The sequence below is a fragment of the Grus americana genome, chromosome 1 (assembly GCF_028858705.1).
Source record: "Grus americana isolate bGruAme1 chromosome 1, bGruAme1.mat, whole genome shotgun sequence".
NCBI lineage: Eukaryota > Metazoa > Chordata > Aves > Gruiformes > Gruidae > Grus > Grus americana.
The window spans coordinates 91,655,146-91,675,179 of record NC_072852.1 but is presented as its reverse complement, the minus strand read 5'-3'; the positions used below and the strand labels follow the sequence as shown (position 1 = coordinate 91,675,179).

At 42.8% G+C, this 20,034-nt stretch overlaps 1 protein-coding gene across 2 annotated transcripts in view; it reads right to left on the bottom strand.

The window, feature by feature from the left end:
- LSAMP (limbic system associated membrane protein) overlaps positions 1-20,034 on the bottom strand; it is a 1,016,803-nt gene that overhangs the window by 339,665 nt on the left and 657,104 nt on the right. The window lies entirely within an intron of this gene.

Genomic DNA, 20,034 nt, shown 5'->3' with positions numbered 1-20,034 from the left:
ATGAGATATAAAATGGCTGTGCTGCCCAAGTCTATAAAAAGCAGTATGAAGTGCCTGAGTGTGTATTTTACCTTGCAACATACATACACCTAGAGGAGGGAACATCAAGACAACATGTCAAGCAAAGGCTGAAACAGTTAAAGTCCAGTTAAAACCTAGTTGAGTAGCATTTAAGGGCTAGGTAATTTTACAAGGATTAAAGGTTTGTCCAGCAAAGTGAAAACTCTGAATCAGTTGACAACATTTTGTGCAAGAGTGACACCCCTGTTGGAGTCAGGAAGGGCTTTATCCACCCGGGGGGAGTTACATTAGATGCAGAACTGGGAAAAGGGGCACTTCAACCACTCCAGGCAGCTGGTTGCTAGACAGGGCCGTGGCAGATGTGATGTTCTGGAGTCATACAAAATTCAGAGACTATTATATTGATATGTGACAGATGTTACGGAAGCATGGAATATTCAAAGACTGGTGCATTAACTTTATAAATATTACAAGCATCCTTATGGATTTTTTAGTGATTATATGCTTGGCTCTATAGGTAAATCAAATAATGTTTTTCTGCACATGCTAAGACACCCTGCAGGGGACTTAATGCAAACCTTCCAGTGGAAAAAAAAAAAAAGAAAAGGTAAAAACAGTCATTTAACTTTTGACCTATATCAAAAGAACCAACAATGCCAAAGTCGTGAAACAATATGAGCTCCTGGCCTGACTCAACCACGTCTGACTAGAGTCTCTTTGAGGATAGAAGCTGTACCTGCACTGTGGAACCTAAGAATATTCCCCAAGATCCAGGTGCATGCCCAAGTAGTGACAAGATACACACATACCATTTTGCTTTCCTCTGTCTGATTTTTTTTGTTAGTTCACTCTTTTTTTTTTTCATGGCAAGGACAGCCAGGCAAGCAGGCAGATGAGACCCACGGTGTGCCTGGGACAAGCAGAGGGCCACAGAATGGATGTGCCCTGAAACATAAATTAGACTTTGACAACCACCTCTGGCACTTTACAGATTAATATTTTAAGTTAGGGAGCAGATCGTGATGGAGAAGACAGTATAGAACAGCAGCGCAGCATCAGCTTTGAGTAGGTTTAGGCAGCAGTCAAGGTCCTGATCAAGAGCTGAAGAGCCACTTCCACTGGGAGCACCTGGGCCAGCCTTGGGATCTCCCCTCCAATTACTGGCCACAGCTGCATCCATGGGTCTGGCATGGCTCTAGCAGGGATGGGCATGTGGCATAGGAAATACCCTGGAAGACTCAAACCTACTCACAGCATCCCCATGTGCCGCACATTGTGCTGGCGGCTGAGTCATCATTTACAAGTGTTATCATTTCCACAGGCTGCTGTTTTCCAACTGACCTCACCCTGACTCCTACTGCTGCACCAGATACCCATGCAAACAAAAGCTTTGTCAGCCACACAGAACCTACCTTCCTTATTGCCCATTACACATTAATTAATTACATATCCACATCAGCTAAAGAGATGTAATTGCAGCCAAGTTCCTCCTCCGATCCAAAGACTCCCCTGAAGTTCATTAACATTTGTACTGTAACTACTGTTGAGCTTGCCACATTTCCAGTCAAGATTTCATACCAAATGAGGTTACCAAATAATGACTTAATAGCAAATGCGGGGTAATTTATATATTGAAATTAAAGATTAAACCTTAATCTTAATTAAATCTCACAAAAGTTCAGTAAAGCTGCCCAAATTATAAAAAAATAAAAAGATGTATTGATTATTTGAGAAATGGAAATCACATTTAATAAATACAGGAGTGAGCCATTAAGGGAATGGGGAGACCAGAAAAAGCACTAACTGGTGATTAAAAGAAGATAAATATTTATTAAATGTTGCTGTGATTTATTAAGCTGTGCTGAGCTAAACAAATGTAATTTGATATCTGAATCATATCTCATTCTGATACAGCCTTCATTAAATCTGAAGTCTTGGCTTTAAATGGATATCATATGTTCCCTTCAGTTCTTAATCTCTTTGAAATATCAGTTTGATGCTGTGGAAGACATTGAAAGTCACAGAGACTGAAGTCTCCTGCGTATCAATGAGGTTGTTTTGCACTACAGGTGAGTACTCGACTTCGCATTCCTCAGTGCTTTCTTATCCAGGACCTGCTGCAACCTTGCGTTGTCCCTTGGTGACAGGGCAATGCTCAGATTTTAAAACCATTCTGTCAGAAGGCCAGACAGGAAGGGCATAACTTCAAATTTCAATCAGTCCTCCAACAACTAGTGTGCAGGTCTGAGGCAGAACACCCTTCACTGGTTTTAAAGCAGGAAAGCCCACTGTCACGCTACTGCAGCTGCTGCCCAGCAGAACATTAGCTGAGGTCGAGTATGCAAAAACATCTACCCCCTTGTCAATACCTGGTAACTAGCCTAGCACCAAATAGCTCTATTGATGCAACTTTCCAGCTGAGATGTTAATCATGCAGGAGCTGAGAAATTCATTCTTCCAAGGTTCACAAAGCAACATTATCTCAGGCCCCTTGCAGAGGGAGGTGAGGGGCTATTAGAGCATGACGCTCCATGCACGAGATGTTTGAATACAAACGTTCCTCGAGGTTAGACAGCAAGTTGTCTCTGTCTTAAATGCGTTCTCACGCTCTCTCTTCAGCCTCTGTTTGGAAGAGGAACTTCTTGTTGAAAATCACTGGCATAAATGAATTGCTGCTGACAAATTAAAATTAAGTTACAGTGCTCTTTCCCAGCGCTACAAGACTGAGTTATAGACTTCTGGTGAGACTCATCGCTGGTTACCCTGTGAACCTGAAAAGAGGTTGTCTAGAGAAGCAGTGTTTGACTTCCCCAAGTTCACTTGAATCTGAATGTTGCAAGAACTCTAACTTCCCTCTCAACTCCCTTGCCACCCTTCCCTCCACCCTCTCCCCCCCCCCCCCAAAAAAAAAAAAGAGAGGAAGAACAGATGTGAAGTTCCAACAAATTGGAGAGGGGAAGAGACAATCCCATACTATTCCTTTTATCTTCGCAGGAAACGAGGAACAAAATCAGATTTAGCTGAGCTATGCGATCATTCATACCGAAATACGAGTTCCACCTCTCTCATCTCTAGTATCTTCTTTTCTGCAGTCACGTGAGTACAGAGAAGCGCAGCAGTGGGACAGAAGGGAGTAGAGTGCCAAAGCCACTTTAGATCTGAAAGGACTTGATGTTTTGAAGGTAAAACCCAATCATTTCTTTTGGAAGCGGTCCTTACTCTTTACTGACACAGGCATCCTAGTGAAAGCCAGGGTCCAGCCTCAAGAGCCAAGGACATTCATTAAGCCAGATTAAACATCTCATTTTATTAAAGAGCAGCTGTGAGAGATGCCTTTGCATTGTATGCGGCTTTCCCATAGGAATTTCATGATAGCAAACTCCTGGCACTTCCTCTCCCTTGCACAAGCAGGAGTCGATCTAGCACAAAGTCATTATTTTCAATGTGTTTAGCCAGAAAAAAAGGCATGACATTAAAATCCTCACTACCAACACAGCCAAGCAGATTCTTCTTCCGGAACTCACTTTTGGGTTGAAAACATGAGCAAAAAGTTCAAGCCCCTGAAGCAATTGTCTTGGAAAGTTCTAAGCTACTGAAGATAGCGGGTTTAGGACCATAACTACAATAAACACAGCAAATGAATAACAGTCTCCTGGCAAGAATAAACCAGAATTGCAGAGGCTGATGTTGCCAATGAAAAGAACAGGAAGGTAACCAAGTGAAGAAACAGCATGAGGAGGATTATCCTTATTTGGAAGCAATCCATTCCAGCAATAAATTAAGCCAAGGATCTCTGCATCAGAAAACAGCAGGGCAACCTATTAAAGTAAAGGACAATCTGCTTCTTCTGTCACCTTTGAGCCCTGCCTGAATGCTGAGGGAAACAAACATGCCAGAGATCAAAACGTATGTTATTTCAATAGCAGTAATGGTCAGCTGGAAGTTATAGAGATGCTGAAATTCTTTCCCTGCACATTCCTAGCGCAAGCGCCTGATCTTCAGTGACAGTATCACCGGATTGCCAACGGTCATAAAGATCAACTCACAGAAGAGGGCTTGGATGGAAGAAAAATGATAATTTGTATTTTATGTCAAAAACATAGTGGCTCACACCCCAACTGCTGCAATGGGATGGGATTAGGTGAAATACTCAGTGCAGACTGGTGAAGCATTTTTCACAACGGTATTAGAAGACATATTGGTAAAAGAGAAAAAAAAATTAAACTCTATACACGTTTAGCTCAAAGGGGTCTCTGGATCTCCAACTGTAGCACACAACAGTGTGTGCATGCTGGCATGTTCCAGGGCCTCGTTTACTGCAGGAAAGCAGCTTCCACAACTAAGGGATTTCTGAGGGGCAAACACAGGCTGTTTCACAGGGGGTTAAATTACAGAGAAGCAGTCCCTAAAATAAATACACTGTACAGAACAGGGAGAACAGAGTTGAAAGAAGAGCACTAGCAAATCTTAAATGTACATTGGCCACATGCATAATGTCATAAAAAAGAGATTATTTAGATTTTGGATGGTGTCCCTCTACACTTTCAGGTAGCTGCTCCAGCTATCAGCAGAACTTCTTGTAAAGCCTCTTGCTCCCTTTCTGAATAACAGCCTGGCTGTAACACTTTCATCTTTACCTCCACTACCAGCTGCTCTTCTGGTCAAAAGGCCCCAAGAACTGCCTTGACGGAACTCTGAGCTGACATGCTGCTCCCTCTGGTCTCCCAGTCCTAGGCTTTCCCAAAGAAAGAAGAGGTACCAAATGATCTCAAACTGTGCACACTCCATTTGGTGAGGAATGCAAACAACCTTTACCTGACAGATACTCAAGCATCTCCAGCTTCCTCTGGTTCCCACTGTGATACTCACACTGGTGCAAAATTCTTCTTTTAAAAGCTCAAATTGGGCTGACAAACACAAACAGCCTGTGAAAAGGGCAGACTGTCAAAAAAAGGTTCCTCTCTTTTAAAGAACACTGACGAAACAAGTAAAGTAATTCCTCATTGCAGAGTTACCTGTAAAGTGAGCTCTTGGTTACATAGTACTATGACATCTTTTCTCAGCTCACTTTAAAGTCCAGATGACACTAGAAAGGAGTCCCAGAAGTGTTGCTGGTTGCTCCTTCTCTTGTCGGCAAAGGGAACCCAGACCCAGCTTATGCTCTGCTTGACCAGGCCAAAACACTTTCCTAGTCTGTATTGTGTTGTCCACAGAAACTATTTTGAAGGGGCGATGTCGGCATCACGTGAATAAGTCATACATGATCCCTGGCTATGTTATCAACCCCTCATGGAATATTTCTACCAATGATAAAATGTTATTGCTGCCATTATCAGGCACTTGGTCTTTATCTGTCTATCCATGACAGGCCTCGTTATTCAGGCAGGTCTTGGGACACCATCAAGGGGAGATCTCCTCATCCAATGTCAAATACACCAATTTTCTTGACTTCTTTGATAATCCTTTTTCTTTTAGCCCCTCCTACAACTGATTTGCAAAGCATATATGTGCAGCCCCCCTCCAATAAATCTCGGGGGAGAGCTGAAGGAACCCTGTGTCACACCTTGTCTCTGGCTCTGGGCTACCACAGGACCCCCCCCAAGCATTCAATCTAGATTTTACAGAGCAAAGGCAAGTTCCTGATCTTTCCATACTGATCTTGATAATGACACAGAAGATGACATTCAAAACTTAAGGAAACTGGGTTAAACTGCAAAACAAAATGGCTGAAGGAGCTACCCTGGACTGAGACTTTTATAGCCCAACCACATCTGCATTCATTCAAAACAGCACAGCAGCTACGTTTGTCTTCTCATAAAATCATTTAGGTTAGAAAAGACCTTTAAGATCATCAAGTTGAATCATTAACTAGCACTGCCAAGTCCACCAGTAAACCATGTCCCTAAGCACCACATCTACACATCTTTTAGATACTTCACCTGAGATGGTGACTCAACCACTTCCCTGGGCAGCCTGTTCCAACGATTGACAATCCTTTCAGTGAAGAAACTTTTCCTAATATCCAATCTAAACCTCCCCTGGCGCAACTTGAGGCCATTTTCTCTTGTCCTAGCACTTGTTACTTGGGAGAAGAGACCAACACCCACCTGGCTACAACCTCCTTTCAGGTAGTTGTAGAGAGCAATAAGGTCTCCCCTCAGCCTCTTTTCCTCCAGACTAAACAACCCCAGTTCTCTCAGCTGCTCCTCATAGGACTTGTGCTCTAGACCCTTCACCAGCTTTGCTGCTCTTCTTTGGACATGCTCTAGCATCTCAATGTCTTTCTTGTAGAAAAACTGAAGGCGCCCAAAACTGAACACCAGTGCCAAGTACAGGGGTACGATCGCTTCCCTAGTCCTGCTGGGCACACTATTTCTGATACAAGCCAGGATGCTGTTGGCCTTCTTGGCCACCTGGGTACTCTGCTGGCTCATATTCAATCAGCTATCGACCAGCACCCCCAGGTCCTTTTCTACCTGGCAGCTTTCCAGCCACTCTTCCCCAAGCCTGCAGTGCTGCATGGGGTTGTTGTGACCCAAGTGCAGGACCCAGTACTTGGCCTTGCTGAACCTCATACAGTTGGCCTTGGCCCATCACATCAGTCCAGCCTGTCCAGGTCCCTCTGTAGAGCCTTCTGCCCCTCAAGCAGATCAACACTCCCACCCAAGTTGGTATCGTCTGAGAACTTACTGAGGGTGCACTTGATCCCCTTGTCGAGATCATTGATAAAGATATTAAAGAGAACTGGCCCCAGCACTGAGCCCTGGGGAACACCACTTGTGACTGGCCACCAACTGGATTTAACTCCATTCACAACAACTCTTTGGGCCCGGCCATCCAGCCAGTTTTTTACCCAGTAAATAGTATACCCATCCAAGCTGTGAGCAGCCAGTTTCTCCAGGAAAATGTGGTGGGAAACAGTGTCAAAGGCTTTACTAAAGTCCAGGTAAACAACATCCACAGCCTCTTCCTAGTCCACTGAGCGGGTCACCTTGTCATAGAAGGAGATCAGGTTAGTCAAGCAGGACCCGCCTTTCATAAACCCATACTGACCGGCCCTTATCACCTGGTTGTAGTGTATGTGCCACATGATGGCATTCAAGATTATCTGCTCCATAACCTTCCCTGGCACTGAGGTCAGGCTAATAGGCCTGCAGTTCCCCAGATCCTCCTCCCAGCCCTTCTTGTAGATGGATGTCACATTGGCTAACCTCCAGTCAACAGGGACCTCTCCGGTTAGCCAGCACTGCTGATTAATGATGGAAAGTGGCTTGGTGAGCACTTCCACCAGCTCCCTCAGTACCCTTGGGTGGATCCCATCCAGCCCCATAGACTTGCGTGTGTCTAAGTGGTCTAGCAGGTCACTGACCATTTCCTCTTGGATTATGAGGGCTTCATTCTGCTCCCCTTCCCTGTCTTCCAGCTCAGGGGGCTGGGTATCCCAAGAACAACTGGTCTTACTACCATGTTACTCCACGGTTACTCAGCATGTTTGAAATACTTGGCACCTCAACACAACTGCTGTGTGATGACTAGTAACTATATCTGATTTAGTACATGCTAGACCTCTTTCCTTTTAATGAGCATGTCTCAGTTTATCCCTGGTGAACATACAGGATCACTGTGAGGCCTTTGGTAGCAGGGGTGCAGAGTGCCCTGTGTGGGAGAGGTGCCCCGTGCTGGTCCCTGGTCAGTACCAATCCATGCTGCCACTATGCTGTGGCCAGTTGGAGGGGGCCCCGGCTCCACTGCCCCAGCAAGGGTAGGGGAGGGTGGCAGTATGGGGGGCAGGGGGCTCTGGAGGGGACATGTGGGGAAACACAGGAGGAGACACAGGAGGACAGACAAAAGGAGATTTTTATAAGAGGAGGTACACCTCTGAGGCAACTGCAGCTATGGGGGGACCAGCAACAAAGCAGGAACACCCCTGAGGGACCATGGCTGTGCAGAACCAAGGGGCTGAGGAGGAAGAAGCAGGGAAAGAAAGAAAAGCAAGAAAACAGGAGCAACAGCAAGAAACCATCATGCACTGACTCAAGCTCCTACGCCAACTGTCACCTCACACAAGGGACTGGCAGGGACTGAGCGTAAGGTGGGGCAAAAACAAGGTGAGGGAGCAAGGGATGGTGTTGGACTGAAGCTGAGCCTGGGGAGGAAAGGGTTTTTTCCACTGTGTTTGTTTAATTGTTTCCTTTCTTTGTTTCTCCATGCACAAACCAGTAATTAAAAGTCTATGTTAGCTGGCAATAAAGTAAAATTCAGTTAAATTCCCCAAGCTGAAACTGTTCTGCCCATGACAACAGAGGTAAGGGAAAGTATTTTCCTCGAGTGCAGTAAAAGAGCCCAAGTAAACACGGAGGCAGTTGCCAGTGATTGAAGGCAGCAATATTGTGGGAGCATGGTCTCCAGCAGCACAGCTGCTTCCTTGCTCAAGCTTAGAGTAAAGCCTCTGGCTAGAGCTAAGTGCTGATTGCTCACAAAGATTTGAAGAACAGTTATGGTGTTGCTTTTAGTAAGCAGAAAGATAAGCTGCAGTTAGTTGGTATCCACCTTACATAGGTTTTACTATATCTCTTCTCTCAAAATTATACTTAGGAGCTTATCTAATTTCAGTAGTTTGGAAGAACAAGGAGCGCCTCATGAAACTCTTTAGGTAAGAATTATAGAGCAATATCTGCCATTTTTTCCATGTTTGACCCATGCAGATATGGTAGAGCCCCTACTGTGTGTTTCTCCTAAGTCCTGTTTTGTTTCATAAGACATGATAGTCATGCTATGACTTTGAAGATCGAATGATGGAACCAACCCAACTCCTTGCAGTTGCAAAAATGTATGCCAATGTCATGCTTTTTAATAGCAACATCAGAACCCTGAAAGGGAACTAATATATCTTAAAACCCAAAATGATGACTGGTCTTCTAGGGAGAACTTCAATATGGAATAGATGAGTGGCAAAATGCAGTCAAGGAGGCACCAAGTGGGGTGGAATACAGAAATCACGCCTCTACCCATTAAGATGCTTTTATTACATACACTGACATTACTAATGTGCAAGTAATGGGGGTTACAGCGGCATCTGATCCTCTCCCCTTCATTCTAGAAAAACGCACTGACATTCTTCAGCCCTGCTACAACTATCTAAACAGCAAGCACCCTAAATAAAACAGAGAATTGATAAATAATTAAATAAGATTGCTCTTCTCCTTCCTTCTACCTGACAACTTCTAAAAAGTTGTCAGCATGGGAAGGTCTATAACATTTGTCTGATACAGTGGATGTTTGGCACCAGTGCTTGCAAAAATTTACGTGTGCTAGATGGGACCTCTACTAATCACAGTTCAGGATTAAAACAAGAAAATGCTAGAGGAATCTGTGAGGGATACTGAGAGAAGCTTAATATATTAAGCATTCTTTACTTCAGTATCCAACATGTCCTTCCTTCCACATCTGCTAGTACCACATCTTTAAGACTCTCACTATGTCAACTCCTGCTCTAGGTAAGCTTAGGCTTTATCATTATACTCATTCTACAAGTGGAGAAACTGAGGCAGTGAGAGATGAAACAAATCATAGCTATTAAGAGAGAGGGAGAATCCAGAGCAGAGCCCCAAATACCTTGCATGGTGCTTGCTGGACTCTACCAGAATTTGCTGGGTACCAATGTCTCCACTGGACTAACCTACTGAAGGACCCAGTCAAAAACAGGGACTCAGATTAGGTTAGCAATGTCTTGAAAGGTAAGGTGACAGAGAGGGCTGTAGGGAAGAAATAAAAGAAACCTTACCCTAGCAATAACACTCACAGCTGGGGAAAAAAAAAAAAAAAAGAGAACAGCTATACCATGTACGGATCAGAAACAAGCAGAGAAAGGGAAGATATCAAAAGTCAAGTCCTAACTGGGGGAGGGACAGATCTTGGGAGTCTAGCGGCTCAGTTTGTGAGCAAAGACCGAGATGCTGGATTTAATTTATACATTCCTAAAAACATGGGCTGTGTTTTCAAGGAAGGTGCCTCTCATGACATAAGTACACAGGCAGCACTAGGTCTCCCAGCTACTGCCAGAAACAGCAAATCTTTCCCCACGCCCCACTGCCTGAATCAGGAAGGATCAAATTCAACCCTCGCAGATGCCAACCAGAACCTACCAACACACACATTTTTCAGACACTTTTCAGAGAACCACCACATTATGACTAATGCATTAATTGTCTTTATACATTTCACTAATTATTATTCTAATCTCCTGATAGGTCCATTAATCTCTTCTTGATACCTACTGCCAAAAACCTCTGGCATATGCTACTGGCATGGCTGATGCACTTAGTGTATGACTGCCCTTCACCATCTTGTCTCTCTCCCCCTCTTTTCATAAAAACCCAATCTGCAAGACTCGGTTCCAAGTTTTGAGACCATTTATAATTTGTGGGTTTTCTGGCTAACCTGTTCTCCTTGCCACCTCTTTTATATCCGCCCAGTTGCATGTTCTCACCTTTATTCACAGACTGAGAAAATACTTTGCCAATACTTGATAGCAGCCTGTTAACACACTTTCAAGCCTTTGCTGTTCAGAACATGCCGAATTTGGGACAGGAACTGTATGTCACCTCTAGGCATTATCGTAACACTATAAATAATATACAAAGCATTGTAAGGATTTCAATATCTTTACTTTTCCCTCTAGAGTCTTAAAACTATCATCCCAGTTTTTAATAATCTACTTACTTGAAGTTTTGTGTCATGTCACTCTTCAAGTGATTCCCCTGGGAAGACAACAGACAGTCTATTTGAGTCACTCATAATGACTGAGCCACAATAGGCAACACTGGTCAGAAAAACCTCTTTTGGAAAAACTCTATAAAAATGCCAGTTTGTGGAAATCAAAGTGTTCTGCAGGTATGTGTCAATCTCATCAAAGCTCTGGACTGTATCATATGCAATTTCCTCAGAAATTTTCCTAGAAATTAATTTCTCATTATCTGTTTGTTCTTACCTTTCCAACCTTCCATCTTTTTGTGACTAATTTTTATTTTTATACTTTAAAAAGCCAAAACAGTGTTTGTTTTTTTTTCTAGAGGAGGAAAAAAAAACTCTCCAACCAGATACAATATTCTGTTTCAGAACCAACATCCAGAGCGCCTAAAATGGGAGCCAGTACTCCTTATTGTGCATTCAAGAAATTAGCTGCTACAAACAACATTTGCTTGAGCCTGATAAACTGCTTCTCTAGTCCATGTGCTGCTGCTATGTGTGTTCAATTTCAGTTTGGATAATTCAGAGTAATCCTATTATAGAAAGGCACAAGCCACAAAGTTCTGTTCCAGATGACATGTCAAAGTTCAGTGGCACTCGCAATTGGGACTTCTAACTTTGGTCCAATTCTGAATTAGTATAGATTTCAGTTCTTTCTTAAAGTATCAAAAGCATGGCTTTGAGTGTCTCCTCGCTGTGGTATTTCAGAGGCTGACAAACAGTTAACATGCTTATGTCTTCAAGACCCGAAATCTGTCTCACTAAAGGCTCTATCAGAAATGGTATTTTGATAGAGCCCACACAAACCTATGCAGAATGCTTGTCTGTGACGTTACCACGTTTTTCCCCACACAGAGACAGAATTTATGGTATCCCATTGATTTTTCCCAATCCATTTTGATTCAGAATTGCCATTTACTCTGTTGTGTATTTATCTTTTTTCCTCAATTCTGCCTCACTTATTTCTTTAAAAGATACTTAGCCCTGGGAGCATATCCTAACAATCTCAACAGAAAGAAGAAAAAATAAAGTTTTCTTCTGCTGTGATTTAGTATGGGAATAACAAGAATACCAGGGCTCATCATTAGGTACACAAACGGGCTGAGCAAATACAATCATGTTAGGTAGGGGAGCATATTATTATCCATATATTATATTTTCATGAGTATAACTAGGGCCCCCTGGCTCCCTGCTCTACAGTTTAACAGGAAGGCAGATAAAACCTATATGAACCAATGCAGGGGAGATAAACTCTCAGACTCCAGTCTTCTGAGCCCCCATAGCTTGGTCTACTCCTTCAGTTCTCCACCATCTCCTGTGTTTTGCAGGTTTCTGACAACTTTTTTGCAACAGCATTACTAAAAGGCAGCGTGTAATTTGAGACAAGAGTTACGTGCATGAAAATGTAGTGGTTTTACCCTACAAGCCCAGAGCAGATGTACCTATATTGACAGAAAAGAAGGTTATACTAGTATAGATAATTTCCATTCCTGCACAAAAGGAAGGCATTCCAATACAAACATACCTCAGATGGCACAGACGTGCTTATGTAGAGGTTTGGTATGCTTCAGCAGAGTGTGTGTAGAGTAGGTGTTATTTGGACTTCCCCACGTGGTATCAAGTCACTGATAAAGTCACTCAATTTCATTTTGCTGAAATTTTGCTCCTGCTTTGAGCATGAGTCCTTCACTATTCTTGCCTTTCCAAGCTGTGGTCCTGTTTAGGCCCCCATACATTACTCTTTAGTATAAAGATTTCATTTCCAGTTTTGCTACCACCATTGTATTTTATCACCTGGTCTGAAGGCTCCTCAGAATTTACTAGCTTTCCCATGGCTCCACACCAGATTTCTTTTTTCCTTTGCTTCTAACTGGACATAAGTAGGAGTTTCCTAGAAACCAACTAATTTTGCTTTCCTGCAGGCCTTCTTTGCTATTCTTTAAGCAGCGGTGCAACCAGTTAGAGGGAGAAACTAGCCAAAATGCATGCACTAGCTAGAGGGAACATCTGCCAGGGGAACCCCCTCAGCTCCCACAATTTGTACCCTGCAGCTTATATCCAAAGAAGAGAGTGGAGGTATCTAGATCCTCAACGTGAAATCCACCTGTTAACATGATGAGTGCAGATGTGAGAGCGATTTCAGGCATATCTAGAGGCAGTTCACTCCTGACGGTGACAGGTGAAGTAGCTTTCGTGCCTTGAGCACTAGCCTAGGTAGACATACAGCTTTTGCTCCAGCCCTACAACAGCTCCAGAAGCAGCCAGACACTAAAAGCTAAATAAAGAAGATTCTGACCCAGGCAACTATTCAGCCAGCTTTTACTTTACCACTTCAGCATTTTCTAACAGTTAGATATCTATCCAAACACCACCACCCTTTTCCTCTGGCTCTGCATAATGGGCACTAATGAGGCCCCTCTGTATAAGCCTGTGAAGTCCCCGTGAGCTCCGTGCTGTCGCTGCTGTGGAACCACAAGTTTCACTGGAGCTACCCTGGCCTAAATAAATTCCCCTTGTCCTAATCCAGCCTAACAAAACAGCAAGAAAAGAAAAAGGGAAGGGAAGGAAAAAACAAGGAGGAATAAAGGAGGAAAGACTGAAAGGTTCTGGAAATAGCTGGGATTGTTCATGCTGAGCCATCAGGCCCCGAGATTTGAATAATGCATGTTCCATAAATCTAAGTGTCCCTGCTTGCCACGTTTTAGAACAGGGAGCAAAAATAATAGCTACTGTCCACACTTATCACCAATAATAAATTACAGGGCTCCTGTGTGTGGCAGCGATTAATGCAAAACGCAACTCAAAACACATAACTAAATAAATAGATAGTTTGACTTTCCTGGGGGTTATCTCTTTCCTTTTCTACATCCCTCTCAGAGTCTCCTTCCAGCCAAAAGCTATACTGGGAAAGACCCATCCGTACACTGTATCCCCTTCAGACAGACAGGCAGACTAACTCACAGCTATCTTCAGAATATACACCAAGGCAGTCAATGGAGCGTACGCACCTCTGAAAACAGGAGACAGCAATGCGCTGCACAGCCTTTGGTTCTTCTGTAAGACTACAGTCTTCCCAAAGCATCATCTCCCCCTTAAAACAGGGCACATACTCATGGATGCACCTCTCCAAACACAACGTCCACACTGTTTCCCCGAGATCACATTCTGATCTACAGCTGATGCACGTGTATACGAGGGACAGAGTATCCTTTCGGCAGCACTCCCTCTCCTCCAACTTCAAACAGTTAACTAAGGGAATGCTGGGGTGCTCTTTTGCCCAGAGGCAGCAGCAGGGAAATCACTTGAAAACAATGTAAGGCTAGGGTGTGAGGGGCAAAAAGGGCTACAAAAAGTCTATTATAGAATTGGCCTTTCCAGTGTAAGGCTTCCCTGTAAGGACTCCACTGTGCTCTCATTTTCACCCGGTCTGGGAATTACAAGCTCAAGCAAAGCATTACTCTTTATTATCCATATCTGCTCAGTAACAATGGGTCACCTTTGCAGGCATAAGGGGAAAGAAAGAAAACTCAACAGGCAATACAGAAATCCAAAAATAATTGATAACTCAAAGGGAAGGTGCGTGCAGCTACACAGGCTAAGAAAAAAAAAAAACAACACACCAAAAAAACCCCCATCCACTAAAGAAATTTGTTCTCCTCAAATTTAAAGGGTTAGATAATCAAGGCAGTGCTGGAATAGGTAGCCTTTAGAAGTGACCAAGCACTTAAACAGAGCTGCAATCAGTGCTAGACCATGGCAGCTCACAGGTAACTAACTGTACCCTGTTCTTAATGTTTTAATTCTGACATATACAATTTTGGTGGAAAGCTGTTTTTCCTTTCACATAGGCTGCCTTCTGTGCTTTGCCAGTCTTTTCCCTCTGAGGGAAGTGTGATATGTCTCTAGAGAAATCTCTTTTGAGTAGATCCAATTTTCCCTTAGAGAAGGCATCCCTGTTTATAGCATAGGCTTCTGTGTAGAGCTGTGCTCGGCATCCTCCCTTTGTAACTGTGAAGCAAGAAACAGAGCTGGAAAGGTCACAAGAATCAGAATAAACCACAGGAGAGAGGCTACTGAAACATCTATAAAGGCAGCTCAGATAGAGTTTGAGACCCAAGGTACAACACTGTTATTTGACCTGACCAAACACCTATGCTACCTGTCATATGCCCTCTTGTTCCCGTAAGGGCCCTGTGCTCTTCTCTCCTCCAGCACGTCAGCATAAGTCTACTTGCTAGACTGGAGACACTCCAATTTACAAAAGCAAAATAAGAAAAGAAATTGTGGGCTCAAGCCACTGAGGGTGAGGTAACTCACACAAATGAGAGCAGGAAAGAATAAAAAAAAAAAAAAGGGAAGCTAATACACAAAGCAGACACTATTATTATTATTAGCTATTCATTATTCATATATTGGTATTATAGTAGGATCCAAAAGCCTCATTCAGTATCAGGGCCCCATTGTGCTAGTCTCTATGCAAATACAAAGAAAGCCAGGAAGAGCTCGCAGTCTAATTTAAGACAAGACCCAGCAGGTGAATGTAACAAAAATTGGAGGAAGGGAGGGTAAGACCACCATGTGATTTCACACGCTAATGGGACATTGCTGAATGCTCATTCCTGGGAGATCTGAAAGGTTATGGCTTAATAACCCTCAGGGATGCTTCTTACGGCTTTAAACTGTGAAATCTCTGACCTCCAGGGTAACCACAGCACAATAATATTTCCTTTAGTTAAGTGAATGTCTAAAACGTGCTTAATCAGTAGTCCATTAGCTCCACTTGCCTCATTAACATGTCTGTGGAGCAGGTAGTGCTGTCTCACCCCACACCACTGATTTTTTTTACATTTTCATTTCAAATATTGCCATGCAAGGTGTAATGCCTTGGGTGCCCTCCCTCCAGAAGCATTTTATTTCATCAGTCCTTATGTTCTAAACATATGGCACCATCCCACCACCAGGTTTTCCTAGAATTAAGAGGTCTCCTCTGCTGTCTGCCTGAGCACTAGCCATTAACAATTCTTAATTTTTTTTATTTTTTTTTAAATGACAGACAACTTTTTTTTTTTTCATTCATAAATGGTGGAAAGAAGCCAAGGATATTACTGAGCAAAATGCCAGTACTAGTGCTTTTGGCAGGCAAAGTCTTCCCAGGCCACTCTTTAGAGAGCATCCATAGCATAGATCCCATTTGTACAGCCTCTATGATAGGTTATGTGCTGTCAATTAGAATAACAAAATTATGATCTTGGCAACCAATAAAAAATAGCCTTTACAACCAATTCACCTGTGCTCTATTTAAGATTTCAAAAAAGGTGAGTCCAACTAATCCAAACAGAAGGCTTACCTACTCGTCCCACTGCTTTCAGCAAGTCATGTTAGTCCTAGTCTTCCTCAAATATGAAGTGAGGATAATATTCACTCATCTTTCACAGCAATTAAAAATTCATTCAAAGATGCATGAGAAGAAGTTTGAAACTGAAAAGCACTTGACATTCTTAAACGTGGCATGAAGTTCAAAGCAACCCGATGAAAATAGTTTGATACACATTTAGTTTGGTTTTTTTTAGCCAGTATTTTGACTTCTGCATCAAAAACCTGCTTACCCTCTAGGTCTGTAGCATACAGAGTGCGACTTATAAGCATTCAACATCTAAAATGTAAATATGCTTTAGTTGAAAAGTATTGGGTGCTGTTTCTGTGCTAGTTCTTCTCTACCCTTTCACTGGGAAAATCAAAGCAACTTCCAGTAGTGAGTCAATGATGCAACTAACATCTGTCATGGATCATTTTTTCTTCTCATTTGCTCCCCTCGATCAACTGTGGTACATTTGAGGGGGAAGAAGGAGGGTTGCTTGTTTTGCCTTTTCTTTTTTTTTCCCTTAGCAGCTCTTTTATGTGTTTCACTGATTGTATACATGCAAATAATACTCATATTAGAGAAGGAAAGGCAGAGGAAGTGTATACTGCTCTTTGAATAGAACCTTGTGAGATCTGTGATTTGAGATGTAGCTTTGGTCTGGCCCCTTGCTCGTGTTCAACTCCCAGCCAGCTGGTTTTGTCTGTGCAGTCATCTCATCCAAAAGCTAAAAACTCGTGTCTCAACTGCAGGATAATGGAATGGGAGACCTGTCACTTGAGTTCATTGTTTGGCATCTCTATGCAACTGCTAAAAGACACTTAGCAGGTGTATACTCTCCTACTCAAGTATTTTGGTGAGCCCTCCAGTAACATCCCTGAGCAGCCATTAGTACGGGGAGCCATGTGGACTAGGCATCCCTAAAAAGTCTAGTTCAATCATCCATGATATTCAGATAACCTCAAGGAAACCAGAGGTCTACTTATATCCATTTTATGCTAATTTGAGAATACACTCTTTCCCTACAAGACAATAGCATAAGGGATGTCTATCACTTACACCCAGGCCTACCTCAGCTGAGAGTCTAGGCACTTTAGATGATTCAAGAATGAAGAGGCAGACAGACAGAAGGATGACTCTGTCACTGTTACCACAAAAGATGCTCCCAAAGACAATCCTCCTAAACTGGATAGTTTATGCCTGAAGTATGTGTAAGATAGCTTATAAAAAGTTGTAAGTTAGCTTCAGAAAGTCTCTAAAGCCCAGATGTAGAGTATGGTGGGGAGAAAGCCATAGTTCATCTTGGAGGTCAAGGCTTTGCTCACTATTTGGTCTGAATCAAAATTTAAGCAGCTGCTCCCAGCCTAGCCACCATGAGTCTTCACCTTTTTTTAAACTTTTTTTGCTCCTTTTTAATTTTGGACTAGCAAAACAGATCTACCCACATAAAACAACTGGCAGGACAGAGGCTTAAAATACTCTTTGTCTTCATGAGCATGCAGTAATGAATGGTTTCTCCTTGCTAGGCTCTTTCTCCGATACTTTCTTTGAAAGCCAGCCAGCCTCTTTGCTCTATGAATTGGGTTTGCTAGCTAATTTGCAAGAGGTTGGAATCATTTCTCATGTTAAGAAACTCAAGATAAACATGCTGTGCCCTCTTTTCCTTTTTCCTCTTTCTCAATGATTTCTTTAATCTACAATAAATGCTATTTTGGACTGAAAGTCCTTGTTTTGAGCACAGAGACATTAGTGGCCAGTGCAGAGAAGTGGACTTGCAGAATCCACACTTGCTAGTTAGACACGTGGCAAATAGCCTGGAAGTGGAAGTCACCCACGGGAATTAGGCTCAGAGACAGCATTCTGGGAAAGCGCTTCTCTGTAACAGGAAAGGAAGTTTCAAGCTCCTTCAGCTCTGTGCAGGCTGCCTGAGGCCATGGTGACCACTGCAGTCCAGAGCGGCCTTAGGGAAGCTGAATGCTGCATTTTTATCATTACCTTACTGCTTTTCTTCTCCTCACGCACTAACTTTTTATTCTAGTTTTTTCTTTTGTAAGGAAAAGGGATAAAAGAAATTTTGTAGGGGTTTTTTTGGAAGAACCTAAGCCAACTACAAGGTTGGATCCAAGCAACCTAGAACTGTAGGAAGAGGCAAAGCCAAACCTTACCCCCTGGCTCTTCACTTCAGGGCAGCTCCCAACGTAAGTGTCCTTTGGTATCTTTTGTCTTTGGAGAGTACTGAAGTTTTCTCTGACTTCTGCAACTTGAGTCCTTTTCATTGTTTTCAAACAACGGTCCTGGAGGAGAGCATGGATCTATGGCATGCCTTGCACTATAGGCCTTCAGACTTCTTTGGCTGACTTTGGGGATTCACTAGGCATTGTAAAGACTTCAGCATTTCTTTTTTGCTTGCAAAAGGGCAAATGCCAGCTTGAAAGACACAGATTCCTATAAAAGCTCTATTGCTTCTCGATATACTACACCCTGGCTCCAGCAGTGCTAAAAAATAAAATAAAATAAATCTAACACATTAAACAGACTTCCTTGTCAGGAAACTAATAGCACAAAGCCAGTGTTCCAGGAAAATGTGAAGTGCTTTAATTATGTAGGTCTGTTTTAAGAGCATTTCAGCATCTTCCATGTGCAACTCTGTCTGCGTCTCAACTTCCACCTCCAGTGGCCTCATTACACAAACAGAGGTAAAGAGCTTGGGCTTCTGTACTGTTCTACAATTGCTGCACAGAAACAACAACAAAAAACCTTCAAGCATCTCTGCTTGTATCAGGCTGCTCAGAGCTGTTTCCAGGTAAACCAGCAAAGGGGTTATAGTGTTTATCAAAGAGATTTTTCCTTTTCCTCTATGATAACTCATTTTATTGTTCTAGTTCGTGTATTGTAAACAAAGTTACCACTCAATAACACTACATGTGCAGGGAGTAACACAATAACACCCTACATGTGAACATCACAAGAGCAGAGGAAGGCACAAATGGACACTGCTGCAGATTTCACACAAGAAGGTACAAAGCTGCATGCCTGGACGTAAAATTTTGCATCACAAGCTAGGGTGCGTAACAAAGGGAAGGAGTTGCAAGAGGATTTGAAAAAGAGAACAAGAGGGAACAAAGCAAAGCCATTTGGCATATACATCAAAACCACACAACAATTAAACCAAGAGATTTTGTGGAAAATGTTTCAGAAAGTAGGAGAAGGGCGAGACTGCATAAACAGCTAACAATGCACTGGAGCACGTCTTCTAGCAGCACCCAGCTGAGACTACAGGACTCTTCAGCTCTCCATGTAGCAGTAATAATCCTTATGGTTACAAACCAGTTTGGGGTTTTTCTTTGTTTTTGTTTTTTTTTTCTTTTTCTTCTTTTTTTTATTATACTCCAGTGCAGCTCTACCTTCTCCCTTTGCAAAAGAACTGAAACAACAGCTATGATAAATACCAGCTCCTCTCACAGGTCTCTGTGGGTATTGACTCTGAAGCCTAATTATGTCAATTTAAGTGTCGGCATTGTTAACTTGTTTTCAGCCATTCATTTCAACAAAAACAGCTGTCTTCCCTAGAATAATGGGCAGAGTTTCAGACTGTGGACAGAGCACAAATAGAATAATTGACAGTGTCCTCCCACTCCAGCTCTGGGGAGAAGCCAAGATAGGTGGGAACATGAATAAGAAAACCTAATAGTAAGTGCATTGGTATGGAAACCTTTGATATTCAGTTGTCACGAAGCATTACAGACACTTGTTCTGCTACTGTGCATGTGCAGCATGCTGATGGCTGGGTCTCAAGGGAGAATATGGTGCCTATCCTTACTAACATCTAATAATGCTTTCCTGCTTGTCCAAGTGCTGGAAGTCAGCCTTGGTGGTCCAAAGCTCCTGTGCATCTATTTGGACAC